The 14,461-nt window shown below is 39.5% G+C and overlaps 1 protein-coding gene across 1 annotated transcript in view; it reads left to right on the forward strand.

The window, feature by feature from the left end:
* The window catches only part of dpp10 (dipeptidyl peptidase like 10), a 336,082-nt gene that overhangs the window by 8,008 nt on the left and 313,613 nt on the right, over positions 1 to 14,461 (forward strand). The window lies entirely within an intron of this gene.

Genomic DNA, 14,461 nt, shown 5'->3' on the forward strand with positions numbered 1-14,461 from the left:
ACCTGCGAGGCGTTCCCCTGTTCCTAAGATCTATCACATAAACAGTCTTTAAAAACTGCTCAGGACTGGCTGGCTCTGGGAGTGATGGATTGCTGGAATCAGTCTCATAAGAATGATTGCATTGGCTCTTGAGTCGCTGAGTCTATAAATTATAGAGCTATGCCAGCTGATCTCAATATATCCTCCCCTCCGAGTACATCTCTCATTCCTAAGCCTCACCAAGGAATATGTGATAGATGTGTCGCTAATTTGTTTTGTGGTTGAGACGTATCTGCCACTCATTTGCATAAGAGCGCTTCCTCTCGAGAAGGCTTATTTGTCCCTGCATAGAAAAATGTAACATGATATAACCTGTCATTTGCCAAGCCATGCATATTATACTTGCACACAGGGGTCCTATAGACTTCCCACTTAAAGTAGACGCTCCTGAGAACATAATACAAGTTGGTGTTGGTGTGAGAAAAAAAGCAATTAGACATTTGCACGTTTGCTCCAAAGCAGAGGGAGCTTTATACACTTGACGATTAATGGTTCAAGAAACTCACCATTTCTCTTTTGAAAACACAATCACAAAGACTGATGAGTTCATTCACATGCTGAGTTTGTCTCGTCTTATTTGATTCTGCCAAAGTGTGTGGCGGTGCGGCGTCTGCAAATGAGAAAGCCATGCAGGAGAAGATGCCATTTAGATGCAATTTAGCATGTTCATTAAAACACAATGGAGTGAAGTAAGTCTTTATTCATCGCTGTTGCAAACATTTTGTATCTGTCTGATGAAGTAAGGTCTGTGAAAGTCATGTCAGTGAGATTATTCCGAGCCTAAATGGGCTTCAGAGCCCGCTGTGCAGTGAAATTAATAGTGAATGTATCATGCAGTGCTGGTAGGATGCACTGAATCCTGAGGTGCAGAATAACTAACTTTCCAGTGGACTTTTGGTAATAAGTTTTTGAGTCTGACTTTATTAGCATTCATGCACAGTTAACAGCTGAACAGAAGCAGAATTTACATTAATAAAATAGAAATATATCTATACATGGTTGTGCATCACAAACATGTAAAACATTGATACGTACACATTTACAAATAAAACCACCCACATACAATCATGCATACATTTTAACATTCCATAAAACAACAATGTGCAACATAAACACACTACAATGACATGAAAATCAATAACAATAATAAGAAAGGTATGTTAAGTCCTCAGTGTGCTACAGTTAGAGAAAATGATAAGGTAACAGGAGGGATGTTCCTGTCATACAACAGTTAAGTGATCAGGATGCATTCAGTGTTTTTACAAGTTCATTACATGTACAAATCTTGCCATACCTTAACAAGGACCCATATGAAGTCTGATTCTTGTCTGACGCTTTATAAAATCCTCTGCATAAGGTGGACTGTAAGTGTTTAAATCCCACGTGTTGTTTGTATTTGTTTGTGCCATTATTGTCTTTCATGGTGCTTCCATATGGACGTGCCATATGTCTTTGTCTTATCCAGTTGTCCTGATATTGCAGGAGAAACGCTTAGTAAAGCTTTTGGCTCAATGCCATTTTCAGAAGCTGTCCACAGAAAAAAAAGCTTTCTTTGGTGAATACTGAACTTAGATATACTTAAAATTTGTCAGTAGTGGTTTAAGAATATGACAGGGTGGAGGGAAGAAATTTGATCACTGACCGACTCCATGCAAAGTGGGATTTTCAGTTCAGTTCTAAACAATTACAGTAACTTGTTTTCTTACTTGACACAAACAAGGGCATAACAACATTGCAGATGCTATTAGGGTGTCCCAGGTGTCTGTAGCCAAATAGCCAACATGGCTATGTACATCCGAGTGCGTATTCCTGGGCATCCCAGCAGCACTGAAATAAACGTTACCACCAACAGGTCTATTTAGCCATTCTGCTAAAGTTTATGTACATAGTGTGCATCCAGGAGCTTTATACATCCTAAAAAGGGAAAATAATAAGTCAAAAATATCAGGCCAACATTTACTCACACAAGACTCAAACACCAGTCTCATGTGTGAAAGTCCTGTGCTTAACCCATCCACCACATCTTACTCCTGCAGTGGACTGCATCGCTTTTTAAACAACATTACCTGACTCTCTTGCAGTAGGTTTGTGAGTTTTTGTTGTAAATTTACCACTTCAATATCTGAGATTGTTTAGTACTACCCCTAACCATGATCTATTTGCCCTCATTCAAATCACTTTCAACCTTGACAAGTCAACATGATGAGTACTAGCCCAGTGGTTCTCAAACTACTTACCACCTCATAAAACATTAGGCTTGACCACAGCTCAGGTCTACCCTATTCGGCTATAGTCAGTTGACGCAGGAGGCAGGTTCTCTATCGTTGACTGTTGTCAGTGACAGCCACTCTGCACAAAAGGGTAGCACTAAAACTTTTCAGACACTTTTCCACACAACCTTCATACAGAGCCAGCACCTCATCCGCTGTGGACACTTTACTGGCCTTGCTTGAGTAGCCATTAGCACTTGCGCCTGGTCGATTGTTGTCCACCACAGGCTCAACAGGGCTGCTCGAAATATTCTCATCCTGATCCACACTTCTCGACCCATAGTTCCTGTTTGAAGCCACGATTGCTGTGTTTTTAAGACATTCATTTTACCTCTGCTTACTATCTTACCATCACAGTTTAGCTCCAAAAAATATTTTGCCACTAGAGAAAGGTTCTGTACCACCAGTGGTACATGTACCATAGTTTGGGAACCAGTGTACAAGCAAAGCATGGCCTTGGATGCATAAAAACATGTTGTGGTGATAGATGTAAATAACTGAATAGCTGCAGTGTGATTTTTTTTTAAACCTGGGCAAATAGACACTCTGTAAAAGGCATCAGATATTTTTTGGAGATTAGGCAAAATTCATAACCAAACTTTAAAAATATTTTTTGTTGTCTTTTCATATTTATTAGAAATAGGAAATTGTACAGGCAGCCTCAAAATGAGGAGAGAGATGGGTACGACATGCAACAAAGTTCTCAAGGCTGGAACTGAACCTGAGATGTTGCAGATATGTGACATACGCTGTGACCCCTCGCTTACCAAGGACAATCGCATTGCTGTCTGTTGTGAAAAAGATTAATATTGAGCCGATGGCCAAAGTCTAGTAAAATGGGTCAGGTAGTTTGTGAGACATCCTGTTAACTGTCAGACAAACAGGACTGATAATACAGCCTTCCCAGCGGGGGGAAAAGGTGAGGAGAACTGCTTGGATAATGTCAGCTCCGCAGCAGCTGATGAAAGACCTCTTCTCAGCTCTTGGTCATTTTTGCTCAACATCACTGATGTTAGAGTTTACTGTGCTGTTATCTTTTGGAGGAAAAAATAACAATGATGGAACAGCTGGCAGACTGGATAGGAGGAGAACTTTTGGAGGCCAGGTCATGCCCTGGTGAAAACCTCATGCAGAGAGGAAGGAGCTCAACCTGCAGCCTCAGCTCTGGCTATTTCATGTTGACTGAATGGATGTCAGTGAGATTTGACATTTTAGAGAGATCTGTGCTGCTTGCACTGTAGCACTGCCACCACAAATACTGGTACTTCGGGATCTCTACTTTCTCTAATTTAGACCATTGCCAGTCTTGATTTGGAGATTTGACAAAATAAAGACATTTCTTTTTAACTGTCTGGCCTTGAGTGCATTTTTCATACTATTTTTCAGTGGCTGTGTATTTTTCATTTCCTCTTCCTTAATTTTTCTCCTCTCTGTTGGAGGAGGGTCAATCAATATTAACAGATTGACCACATACATATACCGAATATGTCTAATTGTTTTCCTATTATTCAAAGATTAAAATGAATGTACAGTCAAAAGCCAACTTGCTCTGAAGGAGTTGGTCTTGAGTAGAGGATGATGTTAAACAGTCATTCTTTTTCAGTGTTTTATGGAATTATATTACAGGAAGAGCATGTAAATACCACGCATTATTGTGAGCACATTAGCATGCCAGCCTTGCCTCTGTTTGTGTAACAAAAACAGTGAGCCCCCCTGATGAGTGGGAACAAAATTTGAATGTAATCAGCAGAGTAACAACTAAGTGTGTTGGGGTGATCTATAACTACTCTGACCTCTTGTATGAAGGTGGATGTCAAATGTATCACATACACAGACAATCTCAGTGGACAGCACCCATTAGTGAGTATGAGTTATATTAACACAGGTGTGGATTTTAGTCCAGATTTAGACAGGGGTGGTGGGTCTTTAGCTAAATGTAGTCAACAAAAAACCCTATCATTGTCATCAGCAGAAACTATAGACACAATTTTTGTTATGGTTGATTTCTAGCAGCATCTTTGCCTTTAAGGACATCAAGGCATGTTAGATATCATATTCGCTCTATGGAGTGTTTTACTGTACTATCCTCTAGTGTATTGCTTTGGTTTTATGGCTCACAACAGTACTGTTTTGGGTCAGTCTTACTGCTCTCATCAACCTTGTGTCCAGCCAGAGCAGCTATTCAATACATCCTCCAACCCAATGACCACGTAAGTCATTTGTTCTTGCCCTCTAGCATGACTCATAAGAGAGATTCCTAAAATAATGCCCCCACCGGTGTCATATATAAATGACAGAATAGTTTGTATATGACCATTAATGGTCACAGTTTTAAACACATGGTTCTATGTGAAACAGTTTCAGTTGCACCAAAATTAAATGGTTAGGTTTAGGCAACAAATCTACGTGGTTAGGTTTAGAAAAATAAAAATTGTGGTTTGGTTTAAAATGTTGTTATATACGTACATTACTAACAAAACATAACTTGACATTTGTCATTTGACTTGGGACACATACTGTACACCACTTGAAATACTGTGTTACGTAGTTAAAATAACTGTTATAATATAATAAGTGTTAACTTTTGTTTTCACAGGGATACGAACAGTGGTCTCCTGGGTAAAAGTCCTGTTTTTTTGAACAACCCATCCACCCTGACTTCCTTTCCACATCCTCCTAATTGCTGTTTATACTATGTCAGCTGACCTCCTCTTTTGCTCCTGTCATAATTGTTACAGCTACAAGGGGTTACTGCCTCACAATAATGTAAATATGGGCTGTAAGCTGCTTGTACAAACAAACTTTGTGGTTGTATTTTGGAGGGGGACAGTTTCCAGCTGTATGCGCTCCATGCTGTTGCTACAGACAAAGTTAGTAGCTAGCTAATTAACAAGCATTTAGCAACTAAGGGGGTAGATATTTTTCTCAGGAGTTGGTGAGGACCAAACTGGAGCTAAAATAACAGAGAATATTTGTCAGGTGTACAAAAACACATCTCCAAATTAATCCTAATGTCACTTCTGTCTGTAGGATTTGTTAAGAAGCAATTATGAGATTATGAGATTTTTTGTACATTTGCCGTCACGAATTTCCAACGTTTGTTTAGTTTGTCATCCACCTCCTGTAATTTAACTTTTATCTAAAGATGAATTCAAACAGGACATTGCATAGTTGCAGGAATTACACTACACATGAATAAAAACAGGTTCACCATACATTAAAATTTAAAATTAAACTTAAATTTTACATTTACATCTCATTTTACATTTAGCAGGTATAAGTCATTCCTTATAAGTATTGTGGATAAAATAGTTTCAGTTATTTCAGTGACTAGTTTTGAATAACAGCTGAATGAATTGTTATGTAGTTGTTGTTTAAGTAGAGATGGTACAACTGAATAAAGAGGTGAGTTTAAAGTGAAGCTAACGAGTGAAATGTGGTCTTTAGTGTTGTTGACTTTCCACTGAAACATATGCTTAGCTGGTGCAACAGGCTGCAGGACCCTTTGGGACTCATCGCATTAGTATCATATATCATGGTAAGGTTAACACAGTGCCACAGCAAGCAGCATTAGCTCCTCTCTCCAGCTTTCATATATAGAGTATGTGTAAATATATACATTATTGGCGTGGTTGTAGCCAGACCGCAACAGTAAAGCAGGAAACCATCTGTTTCACAGCTTGTCAGCAGTCTGTCCAGCGGCTCCCTGCCTCAGCATTCTGCCAAGTTTTTAAGTTTAAAGCTAAGGCGGATATTTGCATTGTGAATACATAAACCCTAACACCCCTATTGGCCTTTTGTAAGACCCAAAAGTCTTTGCAGTCATGTTAAAGCATTTTTTTTTCTTTCTTTTTTTCTTTAATAAAGAGAGGCTGAAAATAGCAAGTGTGAAGTCTCCTCAATCACCCACTCATTATTCAGTTGTAATAAATCTTAGTATAGGAGTAAATGTGTTTACCCTACTCAGTGTCTTACGTTCCACGGCCCTTTACCCTTTTATAAGTCCTCCACAATCTGTTTGAATGCACATTGATATTCCAACAGTATGTAGAATCCTTAAATATTCAGTCTAAACAGCAGTGTTATGTTAATATCACACCCTTTCACGATAGCTGGGTAAGCTCTCGCCTTGAAATACAGATTATATACTTTACTGTACACTGACTTTGTATCGTTTTTTGTTGTATTTCTTCTTGAGTACAGTTTGTGCAAAGCTCTGCTTTCATGATAACGTCTACTGTTAATATTCATGCAGGGACAATTCTTAGCTGTGGAGATGCATTTAGACTTATCCTTATAAAGGCTAAACAAGACCCAGACTTTCTTCACTATTAAGTATTGACGGTTACCTCATATAAGGTCTTTATGAGAGGAGGCAGTGGAGAATGAGTTTAACCATAGGAAAGAGACAGGCATAAGCATGTGTTGACATCACTGTTACTGCAGGTAACATGACCAGCGAGGGGCCACCAGGCCACCTTGGCTTTCAAATGACTGTCTCCTGGCGGTAAAAGACATTTATAAAGGTTTACTTCAGAATGCTTGTGCGGGCCTAAAAGGCATGCTTTGACATTTCAATTTGTCTCTGTACTTTACTGAGCAAGGGCAGAAAATGTTCTTTCTATTCTTTCTATCTATCTATCTATCTATCTATCTATCTATGAGGTTTAAGTCGAAAGTGATTAAAGAAGATAATACTGAAACCAATCTTAAATGTGAAGTTAGCCCCTTAGGACACATTCTTGCACATTAGTATAGAAGTAAATGTGTTTACCCTACTCAGCGTCTTACATTCCATGGCCCTTTACCCTTTCATAAGAGCCATGGAACGTAAGACGTAAAACAGATCAGTGGTTGCCTCAGGCATTGTTCAGATTTCCTCTACTAGACGAGACTTAGCTATAGATAATAGCTATCCTATTTTCCTGAAACTGGTCACAAATGGGATGAAACGCTGATATGGGTGTGATCAACTCCTTTTCCAGTTTAGGTGACCACTGATGGTAGGGCATTCCCTGCCCAATGTGACACAATGTAGACGGGAGTTTGATTACACTTTTGCAGGAGGAATACAGAATCAGCACATCTGCTCTTCTTATTACCTCAAAAATCAACAGACACATTAAATGGACCAGGAGGAGAGAGGCTGTAGTGTTGAAACACAAACATACACGCCAAACATTCATCACTGTTGGTATGTTGTTGATAGCAGATGACACCTTTTTTAAGCTGTCTTAAGCTTGTTTATGTCTCATACCGGGGTTCTCTCCAAAGATCTTTTTCGGCATTTCCACTTTTTTGTGTGCAAATAGAAAAACTGTAAACCTGTAAAATAGGGTGACCATATTTTGATTTCCAAAAAAGAGGACACTCGGCCGGCCACGAGATAGCCTACTTAAATGATACTTGCAGTTTACTCAAAGATGCCTTATAATTTTAATATATTTAAAGTTTATATGTATGGATAGAAAATTCAGTTATATTACAAAATAATATCTCTCAAAGACAGAAATTTAGATAGGCTTCTCAGATGTTACTCAACTTGCTTTTATTATGCCTAAAATAATAATCTTTTTACAAGTTTCAATTGTACAAAAATAAATATAAATGTAAAATAAATGTAAAATCTCTGGAATTAAATAATGATAGAAATAATGTCTACTGTGTTAGAAAAATCAACTTGTAAAATAATAGCTATCTTTTCAAGTCTTACTGGACAGATAAATAAATAAATAATATGAAATAATGTTTTAATTAATACCTCTTCTGTATTAGAAAATCCAACTTTGAGCTCCCTGGCACCTTTATTAGCCACAGAATCGTATGTGCCAGCTTTGCACATGGTGCACTCAGCTTCCCATATATCCCGACCGGGTTGGTACGGTAAGTTGGGAATTTTTTCTGCAGTTCATCTGTGAAGCTGCACTTGCGCTTCGGCATCTTGGAAGCTCAGAATAATGCTGCGCCACCGGTGTCTGCTGCTTCCTCGTTGTGAGTGTTGGAGATCCGGCAGCCTCTCGGGGATTACGCACACACACACACACACACACACACACACACACACGGAAAACCAATCATCAATTTATAAACACCCCCCAGACGCCCCGGACAGGATGTGAAAATTGGACATGTCCAGGCAAAAGAGGACGTTTGGTCAGCCTATGTAAAAACAGGTGGATGGAGTCGAACACATGGACAACATCTTTGCTGACTTACACTAAGTAGTGGTCACGCCCAAGCCTCCACCCAACTGGCCACCAATGTCATTAAATGTTTGTATTTGGTTAAATTTTGGTTGTAATGTTGGGCGACCAAAATTTAATGTCAGGATGTCTAACGCCAATGTTAATTTTATGTAGAACGTTCACAATAGATGATGTAGATATTTTGTTTGTTTAGCTATGTTGTTAGTTAACCACACATGTCATGCCAATGTCATCTTGACATTTAATAACAACATTTAATCTTGAGGTATGAAGAACAAAACCCAACATCTCCCTGATTTTCATTCCAACAACCAAAATTTAGGGTCTGTCCGACGTCCATTGTCTTGCTGATATCATTTTGATGTTCAACGCTAGCTGAGCAGGAACAGCACTGGGCTTTGAAGCTATTTTGACATAGTTGCCAAACTGTAGAAATACAACTTCCGGGCCTGTCATGTGGAGCCACTGGGCCCAAAAAAACTTTTTCCCATCGACTTCTCGAGTTTCTGATGAGCTTGCTCTATAGGCCCATCCAGGCAGAATATCAGGGTAATTCTATACCTGCAAAGTCAAACTTTTTTGGCGTCATGGGCCACTTACCAGCTTTGATAGAATTTCATGGAGCCCCACTACCAGCGCTGTATTCAGTTCTCTTTGTACATCAATGGTCAAACCTCCCAAATCTCAACAAGCTGTAATGCTGACCTACAGGTCAAACAAGCTGATTGGTAGATCCGAATCCTGTTAGGAGATGGAATTCAACATAGAGAAAATAAAACGTAAATATCATATATTCCATGTAAGTTGTAAGAAAATAACACTGAAATGCAAGTTCATGCTTACAGAAGAACTAAAATTTAGTCAAATACTAAACTTAAGTACAATTTCGAGGTACTCAACCTGACTATTTCCATTTTCTGCTACTCTATACTTACACTTTACTACAATTCTGGGGAAAATATTCACTTTTTTTTCTCCACTTAATTTAAGTACAATTGTGATTGTGTGATTTTTTTTCTTTTTAATGTACTGTAGTAGTGCTGTCCCAAATGATTATTTTTCTAGCGATTAATTTAGTGATTAATCGACTAATCTAACGATTATTTTTTCAATTATCGAAAGTGCCCCGTCCCCCCAACTGCACCCCCCGCCCTCCCTTGAAGGTCAAGTTAATTTTTCATTCATTCATCTTCTAACCGCTTCATCCTCTTGAGGGTCGTGGGGGGGCTGGAGCCTATCCCAGCTGACATCGGGCGAGAGGCAGGGCACACCCTGGACAGGTCGCCAGCAGGTAAGGGCAGGGCTGAAACATAGAGACAGACAACCGCTCACGCTCCCATTCACACCTACGGACAATTTAGAGTTATCAATTAACCTAGTCCCCAATCTGCATGTTTTTGGACTGTGGGAGGAAGCCGGAGCGCCCGGAGAGAACCCACGCTGACACGGGGAGAACATGCAAACTCCACACAGAAGGGCTCCCACACCCGGGATCGAACCGGGAACCCTCTTGCTGTGAGGCGACAGTGCTAACCACCACACCACCGTGGTGCCCCCAAGTCGCCCCAGATCACAATAGAAGTCATTTAAGGTTACCTTTCCTATAGAACAGGTCTATACCTTGTCCTTTTATTACACAAACTTAATAGCCTTATGTTATTTATCCTAAGTCATTTCTGTCTCTACATGGTAGCACGTATACAATTCTCCTCTGCTCACGGCGGACGGCGGAGTTCGGCCCCGATGTGCGCGCGCGCACACACACACACACACAGGTGAGCACACTAGAGGGCGGTTTGGGCTGCATTTTCCTGACTGAACCCGGCCCGAGTTAGACAATTATAACCGAGCCCGGCCTGAACCTGCAGCACGGCACTGTGCACGCAGTCAGTGAAGCGGAGCCTGTGTTGCATTCAGGCGTTGTCATGTAAATAACAAATACCAGCTCTTGAATAGCGCTGCTGCTGCACGGCACCATATTTTTGTTTGAACCGATGGGTTGACACAAATAATTCACATCACAACGTATTTATGTAGTCGACGCGTCGCCCCAGCCCTATACTGTAGTTTTATAACTTTATACTTAAGTAAAAGGTGTGAGTACTTCTTCCACCCCTGGCTACCACTGGTTTTGTGTTAGTATGAAACTAGAATGTGTCGTCCACTTTCCACTTAGAGTGAAACGCAGTAATCTTGCACCTCTCTGGTAGCCTGTTTATTCTGTCATCATTATTTATGGATGCATGATGCTGATGTTTATTCGAAAATCTAATTGATTATTCTCATGGTCCTGTTAAGCAATCACATTACCAATAGTTTTCATTTCATTGCATTTCTAGCATAGATCTGTTTTCCATCATTGAAAACTGCCGATCATCCTCTGATTTTAATGCTTGGTGCAGATTGAGGACATTGAAGTGATTTACTGGTAATTGATTTCTTACTAGAGCCTGACTGCAATCATTCATTGGGACAAACTATTACATAGGAAATGTAAAATGACTGTCACACTGTTGACCTCAAATGAAAAAAAAGCTTCTGTCAATATGAAAACAAAAAAATCTAGCCATTTCAGATCTTTCAAAAATGATTTTAAAACTGCACAAAAATTAAGATTGATTTATTGCTTAAAAGTTAGTAGTAATCATGTAGTCACATTCAAATGGCAAATTTTAATTTTAGATAATCCAGCACTCTGATCAGCATCGTTCACTCAAATCATCTTGGACATGTATTGGTCTGTTCAAGCTTACATAATGAATTGAATGTGTGGCAAAATTCTATTATTCATTTATTTGTTTATTTTTAGTGATGATTAGTGATGGTCTCAGGAAACTCCTGAGCTCCCACAGTCTGACAGGCTGACATTGCAGGCTGCTGGTCAAAGACGAGCAGATGACCTGCAGCTGAGGCTGGTGTGATCCTCTCCACTCTCTCTTGGGAGCTGTGTGGGAGGCTGTCTTGCTCCGCTCCACTCTCAACTTGAAAACAACAGATTTGATCTGTTGGCCATTTCCACCGTCTACTGAAAGGTTGCTCTTTAAACAGAATATGAAATGAACGGTGTAAAAACTGCACCTGGTTGAGGAGGCTTTCAGACAAAGAAATCTTTTCAGCGCCAAGGACATTCTGGTACATTCTCTGTATTGTGATGTTTTATTCTGTTATCCTTGTTCATCTGGCAGAGAGGCAAGGTGTTGATTGGTACTGCACCTTGAGATTAATGTGTGAAAACCTTGCCAATTAACAGTGGGTTTGAAATCTACTGCACTACTGTAAGTGCTACAATGTGAAAAGGTTTCTCAGTTAGTAGCACATAAAACCATGGCTGACAGGATTGAATGCAATTTCTAAATGCCAAATTGCATAATATAGCAGCAGTACTCACTTAGAGGTAGTGTGATGGACAGTAACTGCAGCTGATGATGGATTAAACCTTTGATATCTGACCTAACACTTTTCAATCATCTGGCAACACCTAAGAGTTTAATCGAATCCTTCCACCTACTATTTTACCTTTGTTTCAGTTTTATAACCTGATAAGAGAACTGGACTTTCAGTGCTTTAAGGCACCTGAATGTAGAATACATTTAGAGCATCTTGCAGTCCCTGACTGGATATTCACTGAACAAAAAAGGCTGGACTGTGAAATGAATGTATTCCTCATTGCCTTTCCTGTGGCCTGAGGCTGCCAAAGAACTCTGGAGAGAGAGGAGTTATTGCTTAAGTGTGTTAGGCGTATGCTCCGTGCATTTGTATGTACAAAGTGTTGTACCGATGTGCCTGAGTAGCAAGCCAAAGCTCATCCCAGTAACACAGTGGAGGGGAGGGGCAGAGGTGTCAAAACATTAATGAATGGTTGTGTGTTCCCCCACTCACTGCTCCAGTGTGATGACAGAGCTGCAATAACAGGGGCTGCACGTAATGAGTCGCTGTGAGTAGAGAGTACACAGAAACATGCTTGCGCACACACGCACATATACGCACACACACACTGCAGAAAAGCTGCTCCAAAATACAGTTTGGAAAGAGAGCCGCTGGCCCCTGTTGGTTACCGCAGGAAATGACCATGTGCTGGACACATTCAGTTGGACTCGATTTGGTCCCTCAGCTTTGAACTCTGTTTTTCACTCCCTGTATTTACAGGCTTTTGGCTCAGTCACTACCTCTCTTGCTAGGCATGCTATTTGTTATTTTCACCAGAAGTGGGGCTGTTTAGAAATGCCATCAATTTTCATGTGAGTGGTGCCTAACATGTTCTGTGCCAGTTTTATGCAGTGAAATGAATCTGATATATCTGGCAGAATTCAAGACTACTGTAATCCGTATGGTAAATGACTCTATTGTTAACTGACCTAATTTCTGTTGTGAATATTGTTTTATCCATTGCTGGATTTTGTATTGTCTGCAACTGTTTATGTGTCTGTCTCCCTTGCAAAAGAGGCTACCAACCACAATTGGATATTTGCTTATGCTTAGTTATAGATTTAATGAACATATAAAAGATTAGATTTCTTGCCACAACAATCTGTGTATCAATAAATAGAGGTGAGTGTCTCGGATTATAAGAACCATGTTGTTAGGACATTCTGAATAATGTCAGGAAAATTGATTGCTAGTGCCACATTGGCAAGAACGTTTCAGCAAATAAGAAGGATAATTTTTTAAAAGATGTTTTTCATGTGAAAGAAGGTTATGTCAGTGGTTGTTTCATAAATATGTATTACTGAATTTGTGCCCATTCAAAGGTAGTATAATGAAGGACTGAATGACTTTAAAACTGTTCATTTATTTTCTTATAGTGTATAGTAGTATATAGAAGAAAAAATGACAACAAAAAAGAAACACCACTATAGAAAACATTGGTATTGGCTCTTGGTGACATTGTTATTTCAAACACTGGTATAAGTATTGGCATAGAATTTAAAAATCGGTGCATCCCTGTTTCAATTAGAAACTTAATTTGTATGTTTTATGGTAATTTCACAATATCATATATTATTTTATTGTTTATTCTTCTGAACAAGTTAATTTCTGATTCTTTTTTAATTGATTATTAATATATTATTATAAATCTTGTTCCTGAAAGCAAATTAGCAAATATTTTTATCTTAGTTTTTAGGGGGGGGGGGGGGGGGGGGGGGGCTCACCTAGGGCACCAAATGTGCTAGGGCCACCACTGATTCTATATCAGTTGATGCTGGCATTAGACGTTGTCCAGACAGTGAATTTTGGTCTCCTGATATCAAAGTCTAACGACTTTAGTGGCCAGCTGGGATAAAAACCTCAAAATTCAGGAATGTGGTATTTACTGACATATTTTGTGTCTTAGAACAAAACATGAAAGTCTTTTCAGCTTGTGTTAACCACAGACCTTATTTCAGGCATCTAACCAAACACCCATCAAAAAACCCATTGACTCTGAGACGAGGGAACTGGGAGTGCTAAAATGCTAACACATTTATGGCTTTAGGACTCATCCCTGTTGCACTTTATTTGATGATATTTTACTGAAACTCATTTTTTCCAGTAAAAGACAAAAACAAACAACAGACGTATTTTCTTTGTTAATGTGTCTTGATTCAAGATATTGACACTAGTAAATCCTCCTTGCTGATCTTTGTGGTGTGTTCAACTGCAACTCACAGAAGACACGAGACGACACTGTGTTTGATCAGTTGACTTTTGGCTGCTTTAAAGGGAAATTTCGGTTTATTTCAACCTGTCTCCTATTGTCCTAAATCTGTTTCAAGTGACTAGTGACATAAAAATAATAGTTAGCATGTTAACCGTTAGCCTAGATACAGCTGGGGCGCATAGTAGCGTCAGACCTGTTAAAACATAAGTGAACGGGCACACTTCAAGTGCAAAGTTAGTCCACTAAACAAGCTTTTTTTCCACAAAGACTGCCTCATATCGTTAGGATAAATGTCAGAGAACATATAG

This window comes from Epinephelus lanceolatus, chromosome 14, assembly GCF_041903045.1.
Source record: "Epinephelus lanceolatus isolate andai-2023 chromosome 14, ASM4190304v1, whole genome shotgun sequence".
Taxonomy (NCBI): Eukaryota; Metazoa; Chordata; class Actinopteri; order Perciformes; family Serranidae; genus Epinephelus; species Epinephelus lanceolatus.